Genomic DNA, 16,271 nt, shown 5'->3' on the forward strand with positions numbered 1-16,271 from the left:
CCCCCCAAGGGGGTCCTGTTCTCAGTTCAGTGGTTTGCTGCTAGAATTGACCTCTGTATTGGACATGCTCTGGATGTGTCTCTCAGGAGAGATCTACATCCAGTCCCTTTTAGCATGCATTTTTTTAGCTTCATCAATCTTATCTAGTTTTGGTGGCTGTATATATATGGGCCATATATATATATGTGTGTGTGTTAGGCTCTGAATGGCCATTCCTTGAGTCGCTGCTCTAAATTTTGCTTCCATATCCCCTCCTGTGGATATTTTCCCCTTTTAAGAAGTAGTGGGAGCTCAAATTATTCAAGACACAATCCACAGACCACATGAAGCCCAAGAAGATGGATGACCAAAATGTGGATGCTTCAGTCCTTCTTAAAATGGGGAATGAAAATATTCATAGGAGAGGAATATTCATATAGAGGCAAAGTTTGGAGCAGAGACTAAAGGAACAGCCATTCAGAGCCTGCCCCACATGCTTGTACAGCATATATATATATATATATATATATATATATATATATATATATATATATATATATCCACCAAAACTGATAAGATTGATAGATTGATGAAGCTAAGAAGTGCATGCTGACAGGAGAGAGAGGCACTCGTTTGCTGAGGAGTCCCCATCCCAACTCGATCCCAACACTGAGCGTCTCCCTCACAGTTTCCATCCCAGACCCCCATAATAACAGGAAGGGCCTAGGGAGCTCTCCTACTCTCTTGAATATCATTAATAAAGTTCACTGCACCCAAAACCAAAAACAAACAAACACTGAACCATGGGAGTGCTTGACAACATTAAACAAAGGGAAAGTAAATTTAATTATTTATTTGGCTGCCTTGATAAGGCATCCTTCCTTGGTAATGTCTAGGTTTCATGCAGGCAAATTAGATTATTGAATCCATTTTCATGGGTTCTAGGAGCACCTGCATCATCCATGGCCAGGAACAGAGGTGCCTTACATTCATGTCACTATTAATAAGATTTTCTTAGTCTTGGGAGAAGAATCAGCAAAACCTGAGGGCCCCTGAGGAAGATAAAATATCATTAACCTTTTTATTGGGAATATCGCTGGTTCTCTGCAATTACTTCTGCAAGAAAATGATGTCAGTTAAAAGAGACTCATGATAGCACATGATAGTGATCCACAGGTCTGTATAACAGCTAATTTTTCTCCCTGCCCCCGGAATTCCTAAAAAGAATTCTTGAAACCTAACAACAATTAGAGATCCAAAGTGGAGTGTAATACATTTCAGAAAGTAAGTCATTTTCAACTGAAAATTAATTCTCCTAAACTCTACTGCTTTTTATAAGCAAATGAGAACCAAAAACAAGTTTGGGAGAAATAGGGAAGACATTAAGAGTACAAGACCGCAGGCTAGGACAGTAGCTAGATCAATAAAGTGCTTGTCACAAGCATGAGGGCTTGAGTATGAGCCCCCAAACTCATGTGAAATTACTTGGCACGGGAATGTGCATTTGAAATCTCAGCACTGGGGAAGCAGAGGTACTCAGACCCTTGAAGCTCACTGACTAGCCAGTCCAGACTAATTGTTGAAGTCCAGGCAGAGGGCATTTTTAGTGTGATACCTGGTCTCCACACTCATGCATACACACACACACACACACATACACACACACACACACACACACACACACACACACACACACACACACTCATTCTGGTTTTTTTTCCTCTCGGTTTACAGAGCTCCCTCCAGGTGATAAAATAATCTTATAAATCATCTCCTATTCCCAACACATTCTCTCAACCCTTGTAACTGTTTCTTTGATTGAATAGAGAGACATTAGAACTATTTCCAATCCTCTAAGCCATTACTAAATACTCACTAATAAACCTGGCATGAATGGATAGCAGCCCAGAAAAGTTTTATGATGAGCCTGAAAATATAAGCAAATTATACCAGTAGAGCTGATAAAACAACATCTGGGCAAGCAAGACATGGAACCACAGCCAAAGAGATGAAGTCACACAAGATGTTTTGCAGACAAAAACAATTCCCACAGCTACTGTGGGTTTATCAGAATGGCATCCATGTCACATGTAGGTCAGCTGTGATTACCTGCACAAGATCAAGCCAGCCAAATTCTAGCATAGCATGGAGAGAAGGACTCCAGGCTCATGCCTCACTGATTAGCTGATGATGTATATTTGCTGGGGGAGGAAGAACAATTCCTTTTGATCACTGGTAGGTTTCTCATGCTCCAGTGGATAGTGATAGTCCCATACCCATGCACACATGGAAAAAACTTAGAGTAGGACATGTTGGGGTAGGTACAGGGAAACTAAAGGATGGAAATAGGGATAGATCATATTTCATGTGTGTTTGTATGACGTGCTCAAATCTAAAAGATTTAAGTATCTAATTATTATTAGAATTACCCACCTCCATTTACTGAAACTGCCTTAAGAAGCATTCGCAAAGAAACAAATTACTGTTTCCTAAAATTTGAAGTGTTTATCTCCTAAAACCACCTGGCAAGACAGCCTCACTTTCAACCCATCAGTAATATAACAATATTTTTTCTTAATGTTTATTGGAGATAGAAAGAGATATTGTAAAGAAACCAGATCAAAGGTGAAATCCCTGTGAGGTCATTAGGACCACACTAAGTACCCTCACACTGAACAGTTGACCTGTGCCAAATAACCAGGAAATGGCATGGAGCTAATAAGCTGCAAGTCACTTTTTCTCTGTAAACAAGCATTATAGTTTTCAATGATTTGTGAAGTAGCTTTTCTTAACAGCCTGGGAATTAATTGCACTTATTCCAGTTTTTACCATTCACATGCTGCTACTGCTTAGCATGCCTCCTCAAGAATTCACACACACACACACACACACACACACACACACACACACACACACACACACAGTCTGTTGTAGCAGAGGGGAACTCTACTTTTTTTACATCTAAGCCGCTTATAAAAGAAAGCATTTTATTATCCTTGCTATGACTAATCTTTCATCTGTCTCAGGTCTCAGTCAATAAAATTCCTCCTTTTTTCCTCTTCCCTTTCCTTTTCCTAGACCCTTTGGAGAGACAGAGCTAAGGTTGGCATATACAATGATGGAGATACGGTGTATGTTCTAGTTTGCTTGCTGTTGTTGTTGTTGTTGTTGTTGTTGTTGTTGTTGTTATTGTTGTTGTTGTTGTTGCTATAATAAACAGCATAACCAAAAGAAATTGTGAAAAAATATTTTTGACTTACAGATAATAATCGACCATGAAGAGAACCCAGTTCAAGGCAGAAACTAGCAGGAACGGAGACAGAACCCACAAGGAATGGACGGTCCATGTTTATTATCTTGCTCTCAACAGCTTGCTCAGCTTCCTTTCTTATACAACCCAGGACTACCAGCCCAAAGGTGGAACCATCCACAGTGAGATGGGTCCTTCCCACAATAATAATTAATAACAAAAGCCCCAGAAGACTTGCTTAGAGGGCAATTAAATGGCAACACTCCCTCAACTAAACTTTCCCCTTACCAAGTGACTCTAGTATTTTTCAAGATGACAAAATCTAACCATCATAGTGGCCTACAGGGGTTTCTAGAGCCTAAAGAATAGGATGATCACATGGAGGGATGAGCCTGTGATGGGATGGGAGATGGTTACAGATGGCTATTTATTAACAGATCAGTCAAATACCATCATAAACTAAGGATGAAGGGAGCCTAATTTCTGTCTGACAAGACAGCTCAAAATATACAAAAGAAGAAAACTAAGATAAATTCAAAAATATTGGACTGGAATTGGAAGTATTTATATTGATTTTTTTCATGTAGGGCTGTGTGTGTCTCCTTTTGTACATGTGTAAAAACATATTCTCTATGTGTGCTCATATAGACATAAATGATAGATAGATAGATAATAGATAGATGATAGATAGATAGATAGATAGATAGATAGATAGATAGATAACATAGATGTAGACTTAGATGTAGATGTAGATGTAGGTATAGATGTAGATATAGATATATAATTTTCTCCAGTTTTATACATCCAGAGAGCATACATCCTATATGGAGTAACATTTCTGCAAAGATGATCACACTCAGAACTCAGATACAGCCTCTAAATACCATTTTCCACTAAGAGGATCCAGGGTCTCCTGAAGAAATGGTGATCTAGAGCACAGGCCAAGAACATTCCAAAGCAATGAAGTTCTCACATTCTATCAAAATGACAAAAGTTAAATGAATTCCTACCAGCCAAGTCAGGGATAATTTGATCATTAAAGTAAATGATGATAACTGGCATCATTCATCAAATAAAAGAAGGAAAAGAGTTTATATTGTTAAAAAATGAAAAGTTAAGACAATGTTTCAATTCCATTCAGAAAAATTCCACTCAGATTCCATTCAGAAAAAAAAAGATACAATAACTACTATGAAGACAGTGGACAACATTAATCAACTAACCAATGTGCACATTACCAGTAATGGAGGAAATAATAGTGCATGGCTTGGTACCAGTTAAGATACTATGAAACTAATCAAAAAAAACATTTAAAGAATGAACACGAAGTCTAATGTAAACCAGTAACATATCTCTGACAGTTCTCTGACTGGTGGTTATGTTGGAAAATGATGAACATCAAACATTTGGGAAGTTAAGAATGAAGTGTGGAGAAGGTGTCCTTTGCACTTGCTTTGCAAATTTTCTGTCAGCATGAGGTCATGCTCAATAAATAAAATTATGTGAATGACAGTAAAACCCATCAGTTACATATCCCTACTGTTTTCCTTTAGTGATTACCTTCATTATTAGTTAAAAAAAACTATGTAATTCTCCCACCCACAAAGTGGCTTTCCAGATCCATGATTTGTTGAAGTATGGCAAAGCAACCCAAAATACACACAAGTCTCTTAAAATTAATGACTTAAAACAAAAGTCATTTATTTTGATCAGGATATAATGGGTCAGAAATTTTTTATAGAATCATCTGGGTGATTCTTCTGATAGACCAGGTCTAGGATTGCTCAGGGGTTTGTAGTCAGCCACAAACCTCACTGTGACCAGCTGCCTGCCAGAACACTGCAAAGGCAATAGGCCATGTGTCTGTGGTCATGCAAATTACCTGCCTATGGGCTTGACTTGTTCATGTGCTTTTTTACAGAAATGCATGAACAGAAGAAGAGCAAATTCACTGCATGTATTCTGAATCTTCATGAATACTTGGGTCATTGCAGAAATCAACCCACCTAACCCCTAAATCACTATTTCCAACTAAAAAACCTAATGCAGGGGCTAGCTAGATGGTGTAGTAGATAGAAACACTTGCTGCCAGACCTAACAACCCATTCTCATGCCAACATTGTACTTCCTCCTCCATACCCCTCATGAAATCAGCTCCATCAGCCAGTGGGATAGGGACATAAACTTGTGAGCTGACACACTGTCATCATACACTCTCTTAGCTCACAGAGTCTCAGCCATATCTAAGAATAACATTGCTCTTAAAGTTGAGCTTCCTTGCTTCAAATTTCATTTCCAGAACTTAATAGCTAGATGATTACGGACAGTCACTTCATCATTGCCTCAGTTTCCCCATCTACTGAATGGAGTAACAGGAACAATTTCTAACTTGTGGAGTGTTAGAGACCCAGCAGGTGCTTCATAGCATTAGTGTCACTGTTGCCTCTTCCACTCTCCCTTTTCTTTCTTTATCTCTTACTTCTAACTTGGGTCAACCTTTCATGCTTGCACTCAAGTCCAACAGTCACCACCTAGTGTTAGCACCTATAATCGTCTCCTTTGGGTGCCAGAGTGTACATGTGAATGGAAATCCCTGTATCATATTCTCTCTAAATGCTCTTTCTCTTCAGTGTCCCATTACTCTATCTGGATTGGTGATCAAGATAACAATATATATTTGTAAAATATAGTAAAAAATAATTCTTTGAAAAAATAAAACAAAGGATGCAATATGCAAACCCTAACTTTCAAACTGATATCAAAGGGCAGTTTCTCAAATTGCTGCATAAGGCTCTAAATTTCTGTACTCATCTCTTCCTGGATCAGAATTGCTCATCCAATAACCAGTTCCTGAGAAGCAGTGTGCATAACCCTGGGCAGACTATCGTCTGGTTGGTTTCTGGCGAACTCTGATCCTTTAGTTCCCCCTTTGCCTTACATACACATAAATTTACAGCTTCCCTACATCATATACACTTATGATTTCTATTCCTTACTTTTCCTCTTCCTATTTTTGTGATTGGAAAACTTTCAATTATCGTTTAAATTTTTGTCTAAGAGAGTCATGGACACCTCTTCTGTACTATTGTTATGCAGCTAGCTGCTGTCCTCTCTGACCTTTCTTCTAGGTTACTTTCTTTTCTCTTGCCCAATCCCTCCCTCTACCTGTGTAGCAATAGCTTACTACATCATCGATTACAGGGAAATAATCACAGCAGAAGGCCTGTGAGACATTCAATGAAATCTTGCTTGCTCCATCTACAGATAGAGCAAATCCATTTGTACAAATACACCCTCATGGCAAGAAACATGAAGGCTGACAAAGAAATATGGAAACACACTACCATGTACCTCAAAGGCTGTGCCAAGCACCTATTCTGTTTGATACTCATCAGTTGCAATGAAAAAAACAAGAATATGTTAGCTGGAGAAGCTGGACCCAGTGTTTTCCACAGAAAATCATCACTAGTGTGCAGGCTGTGTCACCCAAGGAACAACACCCTAGTCAGTGACTGACGTTTTAATCCCTGGAAATAGCTCTCCAAGATTATTTCTCATTTTTAAATATTTTTCTGAATAGAGGCAAAGACAACCTTTCTTCTCTTTCTGCAATGTTTAAACTACCAGTGGTAAGTTTTGAAGCAAAAGGCAAAAATACCTACTGGCAAGTATCAACAAACGTATGGCTTTCTTATTATGCCAAAGTTAGGGAGATTGCTTATAGTGTATTCACTATAAAGGGCTGGCAATTCCTAAATACAGAGACCCCCAGATTCATCTATAGTATTGAAGACTCCATACTGCCCACTCCCAAGGGATCTAGGTGAGAAAAGGACCTGACAGTTGCATAAAACAATAAACTACCAGATATGGAACATGTAATAAAGTTCTTTGATTCTGACCAAGGAATTTATTTTTTACCAGCATCTATGAATCTTTTTTTTTACTCTTGTCTTTTTATTAATATACCCCTTGATGTGTGTGTGTAATATAGCAGGAGGGTAGATTAGAGGACACTCATCTATTTTCCTACGGGATTTATTTAAAGCATTTTATTCATTTTTTTATTAACTTGAGTATTTCTTATTTACATTTCGAGTGGTATTCCCTTTCCCGGTTTCCGGGCAAACATCCCCCTAATCCCTCCCCCTCCCCTTCTTTATGGGTGTTCCCCTCCCCATCCTCCCCCCATTGCCGCCCTCACCCCAACCATCACATTCACTGGGGGTTCGGTCTTAGCAGGACCAAGGGCTTCCCCTTCCACTGGTGCTCTTACTAGGATATTCATTGCTACCTATGAGGTCAGAGTCCAGGGTCAGTCCATGCATAGTCTTTGGGTAGTGGCTTAGTCCCTGGAAGCTCTGGTTGCTTGGCATTGTTGTTCATAAGGGGTCTCGAGCTCCTTCAAGCTCTTCGAGTTCTTTCTCTGATTCCTTCAACTGGGGTCCCATTCTCAGTTCAGTGGTTTGCTGCTGGCATTCGCCTCTGTATTTGCTGTATTCTGGCTGTGTCTCTCAGGAGCGAATCTACATCCGGCTCCTGTCCGCCTGCACTTCTTTGCTTCATCCATCTTGTCTAATTGGATGGCTGTATATGTATGGGCCACATGTGGGGCAGGCTCTGAATGGGTGTTCCTTCTGTGTCTGTTTTAATCTTTGCCTCTCTATTCCCTGCCAAGGGTATTCTTGTTCCCCTTTTAAAGAAGGAGTGAAGCATTCACATTGATCATCGGTCTTGAGTTTCATTGTTCTAGGGATCTAGGGTAATTCAAGCATTTGGACTAATAGCCACTTATCAATGAGTGCATACCATGTGTGTTTTTCTCTGATTGGGATACCTCACTAAGGATGATATTTTCCAGTTCCAACCATTTGCCTACGACTTTCATAAAGTCATTCTTTTTGATAGCTGAGTAATATTCCATTGTGTAGATATACCACATTTTCTGTATCCATTCCTCTGTTGAAGGGCATCTGGGTTCTTACCAGCTTCCGGCTATTATAAATAAGGCTGCTATGAACATAGTGGAGCACGTGTCTTTTTTATATGTTTGGACATCTTTTGGGTATATGCCCAAGAGAGGTATAGCTGGATTCTCAGGCAGTTCAATGTCCAATTTTCTGAGGAACCTCCAGACTGATTTCCAGAATGGTTGTACCAGTCTGCAATCCCACCAACAATGGAGGAGTGTTCCTCTTTCTCCGCATCCTCACCAGCATTTGCTGTCACCTGAGTTTTTGATCTTAGCCAATCGCACTGGTGTGAGGTGAAATCTCAGGGTTGTTTTGATTTGCATTTCCCTTATGACTAAAGATGTTGAACATTTCTTTAGGTGTTTCTCAGCCATTCAGCATTCCTCAGCTGTGAATTCTTTGTTTAGCTCTGAACCCCATTTTTAATAGGGTTATTTGTCTCCCTGTGGTCTAACTTCTTGAGTTCTTTGTATATTTTGGATATAAGGCCTCTATCTGTTGTAGGATTGGTAAAGATCTTTTCCCAATCTGTTGGTTGCCGTTTTGTCCTAACCACAGTGTCCTTTGCCTTACAGAAGCTTTGCAGTTTTATGAGATCCCATTTGTTGATTCTTGATCTTAGAGCATAAGCCATTGGTGTTTTGTTCAGGAAATTTTTTCCAGTGCCCATGTGTTCCAGATGCTTCCCTAGTTTTTCTTCTATTAGTTTGAGTGTATCTGGTTTGATGTGGAGGTCCTTAATCCACTTGGACTTAAGCTTTGTACAGGGTGATAAGCATGGATCGATCTGCATTCTTCTACATGTTGACCTCCAGTTGAACCAGCACCATTTGCTGAAAATGCTCTCTTTTTTCCATTTGATGGTTTTAGCTCCTTTATCAAAAATCAAGTGCCCATAGGTGTGTGGGTTCATTTCTGGGTCTTCAATTCTGTTCCATTCTGGGTTGATTCCAACTCTGGGTCTATCTGTCTGTCTCTGTACCAATACCATGCAGTTTTTATCACTATTGCACTGTAATACTGCTTGAGTTCAGGGATAGTGATTCCCCCTGAAGTCCTTTTATTGTTGAGGATAGTTTTAGCTATCCTGGGTTTTTTGTTATTCCAGATGAATTTGCAAATTGTTCTAACTCTTTGAAGAATTGGATTGGTATTTTGATGGGGATTGCATTGAATCTGTAGATCGCTTTTGGTAAAATGGCCATTTTTACTATATTAATCCTGCCAATCCATGAGCATGGGAGATCTTTCCATCTTCTGAGGTCTTCTTCAATTTCTTTCTTCAGAGTCTTGAAGTTCTTATTGTACAGATCTTTTACTTGCTTGGTTAAAGTCACACCGAGGTACTTTATATTATTTGGGTCTATTATGAAGGGTGTCGTTTCCCTAATTTCTTTCTCGGCTTGTTTCTCTTTTGTGTAGAGGAAGGCTACTGATTTATTTGAGTTAATTTTATACCCAGCCACTTTGCTGAAGTTGTCTATCCACTTTAGTAGTTCTCTGGTGGAACTTTTGGGATCACTTAAATATACTATCATATCATCTGCAAATAGTGATATTTTGACTTCTTCTTTTCCGATCTGTATCCCCTTGACCTCCTTTTGTTGTCTGATTGCTCTGGCTAGAACTTCAAGAACTATATTGAATAAGTAGGGAGAGAGTGGGCAGCCTTGTCTAGTCCCTGATTTTAGTGGGATTGCTTCAAGTTTCTCTCCATTTAGTTTAATGTTAGCAACTGGTTTGCTGTATATGGCTTTTATTATGTTTAGGTATGGGCCTTGAATTCCTATTCTTTCCAGGACTTTTATCATGAAGGGGTGGTGACCTCGTGGCGCAATGGTAGTACGTCTGACACCAGCATCTATGAATCTTACAGGCTACTCTGTTAACTTGGATTCAGGGTAAGGTCTCAAAAGAGTCACAGTTGTAGAAATTTCTCTGAGATAAGGGAACTATTTCATGCGTATCACACACCTTGAACAAGGACACAGAAACTTCATATAGGTCAGAGATAAACACTTTCTATAAAAAAAAAGGGAGGAGGAAGTAAGGATATTACTCCGTTAGTAAAGTGTTTGCTGTGTAAGTATGAAGACCTCCGTTCAATCCCAGAACTGACATAAAAATGCTACCACAGAAGTACATACTTGAAATTATCCTAGTCCTGTGGAGGCAGAGACAGGGAGATCCTTGAAGCTCACTGTACAGCTTCCCAGACCTACTCTGAGAACCAGGCCAATGAGACAACCTAGGAACAACTTCTAAGGAACACAAAACCCTAAGTTATTCCATAGCCTCCACACATACACAAGCACAATCATACACATATATGCACATAAATATATACCTGTGCATACATTCATATATGTGCACACACACACACACACACACACACACACACACACGAGGAGAACACATACAGAGGGTAAGAAAGTAGCATCACATAACACATTTAAGAATGTTCCAGTAAAGTGAATCATCATTTGTGTTTATTTTAGTTTCTTTTTATTTTGTTTTATTGCTGTCAAGGGACTAATTCAACATGTCCAAGTTCATCTGATGGAACATTATTAGTTGGCAGTAGTCACCACCATCTTGAATTAGCTGATGCAGTGCTTCTCTGATGGATGTCTCAGAATATCTTTGAGGTTTCCTTTGTAGACTATTTCTAATAGGTTTCCCCAGAGCATTAGACTTCCCTTAAATGAATAAGATAGTTTGTTGTCTATAAGAAAGACAATACATTTTTAGCCAGAATTCTTACACAGATACTTTAATACTTCAATAAATATTATGAATCACCTTATTGAAAAATTGAGTATCCAGCCTAGCCAAGCTAGTCTGATAAGATATTTTCTGTTTCAAATCTTTGATTAGCACTTCCCAACATGATTATTCCACTCCTCCTGGTATGAGTAATGTTTGTCTAATCCATTTAAAAATCACCAAAGTATTTTAAGTAAACAAATAAAATCATGATTGAATCAAATTAATCTTTAGCTGATTTTGCTTTAAAAATATGTTTATGGGGTTAAGATTCTTTGGTCCTAGACCTTCAAGCCTGGAAAAATAAAAATTGTATGGATGTTTTTATGCAACTGCTTTCTGTCCTAGCACCCTACAGAATAATGAATTTTTTTCACCGACTTGAATTTTAAAATTTATGTGTACATGATTTACATATTTACTCTAATAAAGAATGAGCTTGGAGAAAGAGCTAGACCTTCAGAAGGGCAGACACACCTGGGAAACCAGAGGAGACTACTCTCTGCCCACATTTCTGACTCTAGAGGAAAACGTCTGGGCCTCCTGGGCACAAGGACCCCAGAGATGGAGTGGCAGGCCCTTCTGATTGGTGCCCTCATGGAGAGCTGAAACCCAGCCCTGAGGAGCGACTTCAGATGCAAGACCAGAGGTAAGACCAACTTTTCTGCTCCAAGTGACCTGCCTGGTGGACTCAGGACACACACCCACAGGAACAGCTGAAAGCCAGTGGACAGGAATGATTACACGCCTGAAAAGAGAACACTATGTTCCCATAACTGACTGAAAGAAAATAGGAAAGCAGGTCTACAGCACTCCTGACACACAGGCCTATAGGACAGTCTAGCTACTGTCAGAAATAGGAAAACAAGATTAACACCAGAGACAACCTGATGGCAAGAGGCAAGCTCAGGAACCCAAGCAACAGAAACCAAGACTACATGGCATCATCGGAGCCCAATTCTCCCACTAAAGCAAACACTGAAATTCCAAACACACCAGAAAAGCAAGATCTATATTTGAAATCACATTTGATCATGATGATGGAGGACTTCAAGAAAGACATAAAGAACTCCCTTAGAGAAACGCAGGAAAACATAAATAAACAAGTAGAAGCCTATAGAGAGGAATCACAAAAATCACTGAAAGAATTCCAGGAAAACACAATCAAACAGGGGAAGGAATTAAAAATGGAAATAGAAGCAATAAAGAAAACACACAGGGAGACAACCCTAGATATAGAAAACCAAAGGAAGAGACAAGGAGCCATAGATAAAAGCATCACCAACAGAATACAAGAGATAGAAGAGAAAATCTCAGGAACAGAAGAGTCCATTGAAATTATCAACACAACTTTTAAAGATAATGAAAAATGGAAAAAGCAGCTTGCCCAAAACATACAGGAAATCCAGGACTCAATGAGAAGATCAAACCTAAGGATAATAGGTATAGAAGAGAGTGAAGACTCCCAACTCAAAGGGCCAGTAAACATCTTCAATAAAATCATAGAACAAAACTTCCCTAACTTAACGAAAGAAATGCCCATAAACAAACAAGAAGCCTACAGAACTCCAAATACATTGGACCAGAAAAGAAATTCCTCCCGTCACATAATAGTCAAAACATCAAATGAACAAAACATAGAAAGAATATTAAAAGCAGTAAGGGGAAGAGGTCAAGTAACATATAAAGTCAGACCTATCAGAAGCACACCAGATTTCTCACCAGAGACTATGAAAGCAAGAGGATCCTAGACATATGTCATACACACCCTAAGAGAATAAAAATGCCAGCCCAGGTTACTGTATCCAGCAAAATTCTCAATAAATATAGATGGAGAAACCAAGATATTCCATGACAAAACCAAATTTACACAATATCTTTCTACAAATCCAGCGCTACAAAGGATAATAAATGGTAAAACCCAACATAAGGAGGCAAGCTACACCCTAGAAGAAGCAAGAAAATAATCGTCTTGGCAACAAAACAAAGAGAAGAAAAGCACACAAACATAATCTCACATCCAAATATAAATACAACAGGAAGCAATAAGCAGAATTCCTTAATTTCTCTCAACATCAATGTTCTCAAATCCCCAATAAAAAGACATAGATTAACTAACTGGATATGCAATGAGGACCCTGCATTCTCCTGCCTTCAGGAAACACACCTCAGAGACAAAGACAGACACTACCTCAGAGTGAAAGGCTGGAAAACAACTTTCTAAGCAAATGGTGAGAAGAAGCAAGCTGGAGTGGCCATTCTAATATCGAACAAAATTGATTTTCAACTAAAAGTCATCAAAAAAGATAAGGAAGGACACTTTATATTCATGAAAGGAAAAATTCACCAAGATGAACTCTCAATCCTAAATATCTATGCTCCAAATACAAGGGCATCTACACACATAAAAGAAACCTTACTAAAATCAAAGCACACATTGAACCTCACACAATAATAGTAGGAGACTTCAACACGCCACTCTCATCAATGGACAGATCATGAAACAGAAATTAAACAGAGACATAGACAGACTAAGAGAAGTCATGAACCAAATGGACTTAACGGATATTTATAGAACATTCTATCCTAAAGCAAAAGGATATACCTTCTTCTCAGCTCCTCATGGTACTTTCTCCAAAATTGACCATATAATTGGTCAAAAAATGGGCCTCAACAGGTACAGAAAGATAGAAATAATCCCATGCGTGCTATCAGACCACCACGGGCTAAAGCTGGTCTTCAATGACAATAAGGGAAGAATGCCCACATATACATGGAAGTTGAACAGTGCTCTACTCAATGATAACCTGGTCAAGGAAGAAATAAAGAAAGAAATTAAAGACTTTTTAGAATTTAATGAAAATGAAGGTACAACATACCCAAACTTATGGGACACATGAAAGCTGTGCTAAGAGGAAAACTCATAGCGCTGAGTGCCTGCAGAAAGAAACAGGAATGAGCTTATATCAGCAACTTGACAGCACACCTAAAAGCTCTAGAACAAAAAGAAGCAAATACACCCAGGAGGAGTAGAAGGCAGGAAATAATCAAACTCGGGGCTGAAATCAAACAAGTAGAAACAAAAAGGACCATAGAAAGAATCTACAGAACCAAAAGCTGGTTCTTTGAGAAAGTCAACAAGATAGATAAAGCCTTAGCCAAACTAATGAGAGGACACAGAGAGTCTGTCCAAACTAACAAAATCAGAAATGAAAAGGAAGACATAACTACAGAATCAAAGGAAATTCAAAAAATCATCAGATCCTACTACAAAAGCTTATATTCAACGAAACTTGGAAATCTGCAGGAAATGGACAATTTCCTAGACAGATACCAGGTATCAAAGTTAAATCAGGATCAGATAAACTATTTAAAAAACACCATAATTCTTAAAGAAATAGAAGCAGTCATTAAAAGTCTCCCAACCAAAAAGAGCCCAGGTCCAGATGGGTTCAGTACAGAATTCTATCAGACCTTCATAGAAGACTTCATATCAATATCATCCAAACTATTCCACAAAATAGAAACAGATGGAGTACTACCGAATTCCTTCTATGAACCCACAATTACTCTTATACCTAAACCACACAAAAACCCAACAAAGAAAGAGAACTTCAGACCAATTTCCCTTATGAATATTGATGCAAAAATACTCAATAAAATTCTGGGAAAACGAATCAAAGAGTACATCAAAACAATCATCCAACATGATCAAGTAGGCTTCATCCCAGGCATGCAGGGATGGTTTAATATATGGAAAACCATCAATGTAATCCACTATATCAACAAACTGAAAGAACAAAACCACATGATCATTTCATTAGATACTGAGAAAGCATCTGACAAAATTCAACACCCCTTCATGATAAAAGTCCTGGAAAGAATAGGAATTCAAGGCCCATACCTAAACAGAGTAAAAGCCATATACAGCAAACCAGTTGCTAACATTAAACTAAATGGAGAGAAACTCGAAGCAATCCCACTAAAATCAGGGACTAGACAAGGCTGCCCACTCTCTCCCTACTTATTCAATATAGTTCTTGAATTCTAGCCAGAGCAATCAGACAACAAAAGGAGATCAAAGGGATACAGATTGGAAAAGAAGAAGTCAAAATATCACTATTTGCAGATGATATGTAGTATATTTAAGTGATCCCAAAAGTTCCACCAGAGAACTACAAAACCTGATAAACACCTTCACCAAAGTGGCTGGGTATAAAATTAACTCAAATAAATCAGTAGCCTTCCTCTACACAAAAGAGAAACAAGCCAAGAAAGAAATTAGGGAAACAACACCCTTCATAATAGACCCAAATAATATAAAGTACCTCGGTGTGACTTTAACCAAGCAAGTAAAAGATCTGTACAATAAGAACTTCAAGACTCTGAAGAAAGAAATTGAAGAAGACCTCAGATGGAAAGATCTCCCATGCTCATGAATTGGCAGGATTAATATAGTAAAAATGGCCATTTTATCAAAAGCGATCTACAGATTCAATGCAATCCCCATCAAAATACCAATCCAATTCTTCAGAGGGTTAGACAGAAAAATTTGCAAATTTATCTGGAATAACAAAAAACCCAGGATAGCTAAAACTATCCTCAACAATAAAAGGACTTCAGGGGGAATCACTATCCCTGAACTCAAGCAGTATTACAGTGCAATAGTGATAAAAACTGCATGGTATTGGTACAGAGACAGACAGATAGACCAATGGAATAGAATTGAAGATCCAGAAATGAACCCACACACCTATGGGCACTTGATTTTTGATAAAGGAGCCAAAACCATCCAATGGAAAAAAGAGAGCATTTTCAGCAAATGGTGCTGGTTCAACTGGAGGTCAACATGTAGAAGAATGCAGATCGATCCATGCTTATCACCCTGTACAAAGCTTAAGTCCTACTGGATCAAGGACCTCCACATCAAACCAGATACACTCAAACTAATAGAAGAAAAACTAGGGAAGCATCTGGAACACATGGGCACTGGAAAAAATTTCCTGAACAAAACACCAATGGCTTATGCTCTAAGATCAAGGATCAACAAATGGGATCTCATAAAATTGCAAAGCTTCTGTAAGGCAAGGGACACTGTGGTTAGGACAAAACGGCAACCAACAGATTGGGAAAAGATCTTTACCAATCCTACAGCAGATAGAGGCCTTATATCCAAAATATACAAAGAACTCAAGAAGTTAGACCACAGGGAGACAAATAACCCTATTAAAAAATGGTGTTCAGAGCTAAACAAAGAATTCACAGCTGAGGAATGCTGAATGGCTGAGAAACACCTAAAGAAA

The sequence above is a fragment of the Rattus norvegicus genome, chromosome 16 (genome assembly GCF_021556685.1).
Source record: "Rattus norvegicus strain SHRSP/BbbUtx chromosome 16, alternate assembly SHRSP_T2T, whole genome shotgun sequence".
Taxonomy (NCBI): Eukaryota; Metazoa; Chordata; class Mammalia; order Rodentia; family Muridae; genus Rattus; species Rattus norvegicus.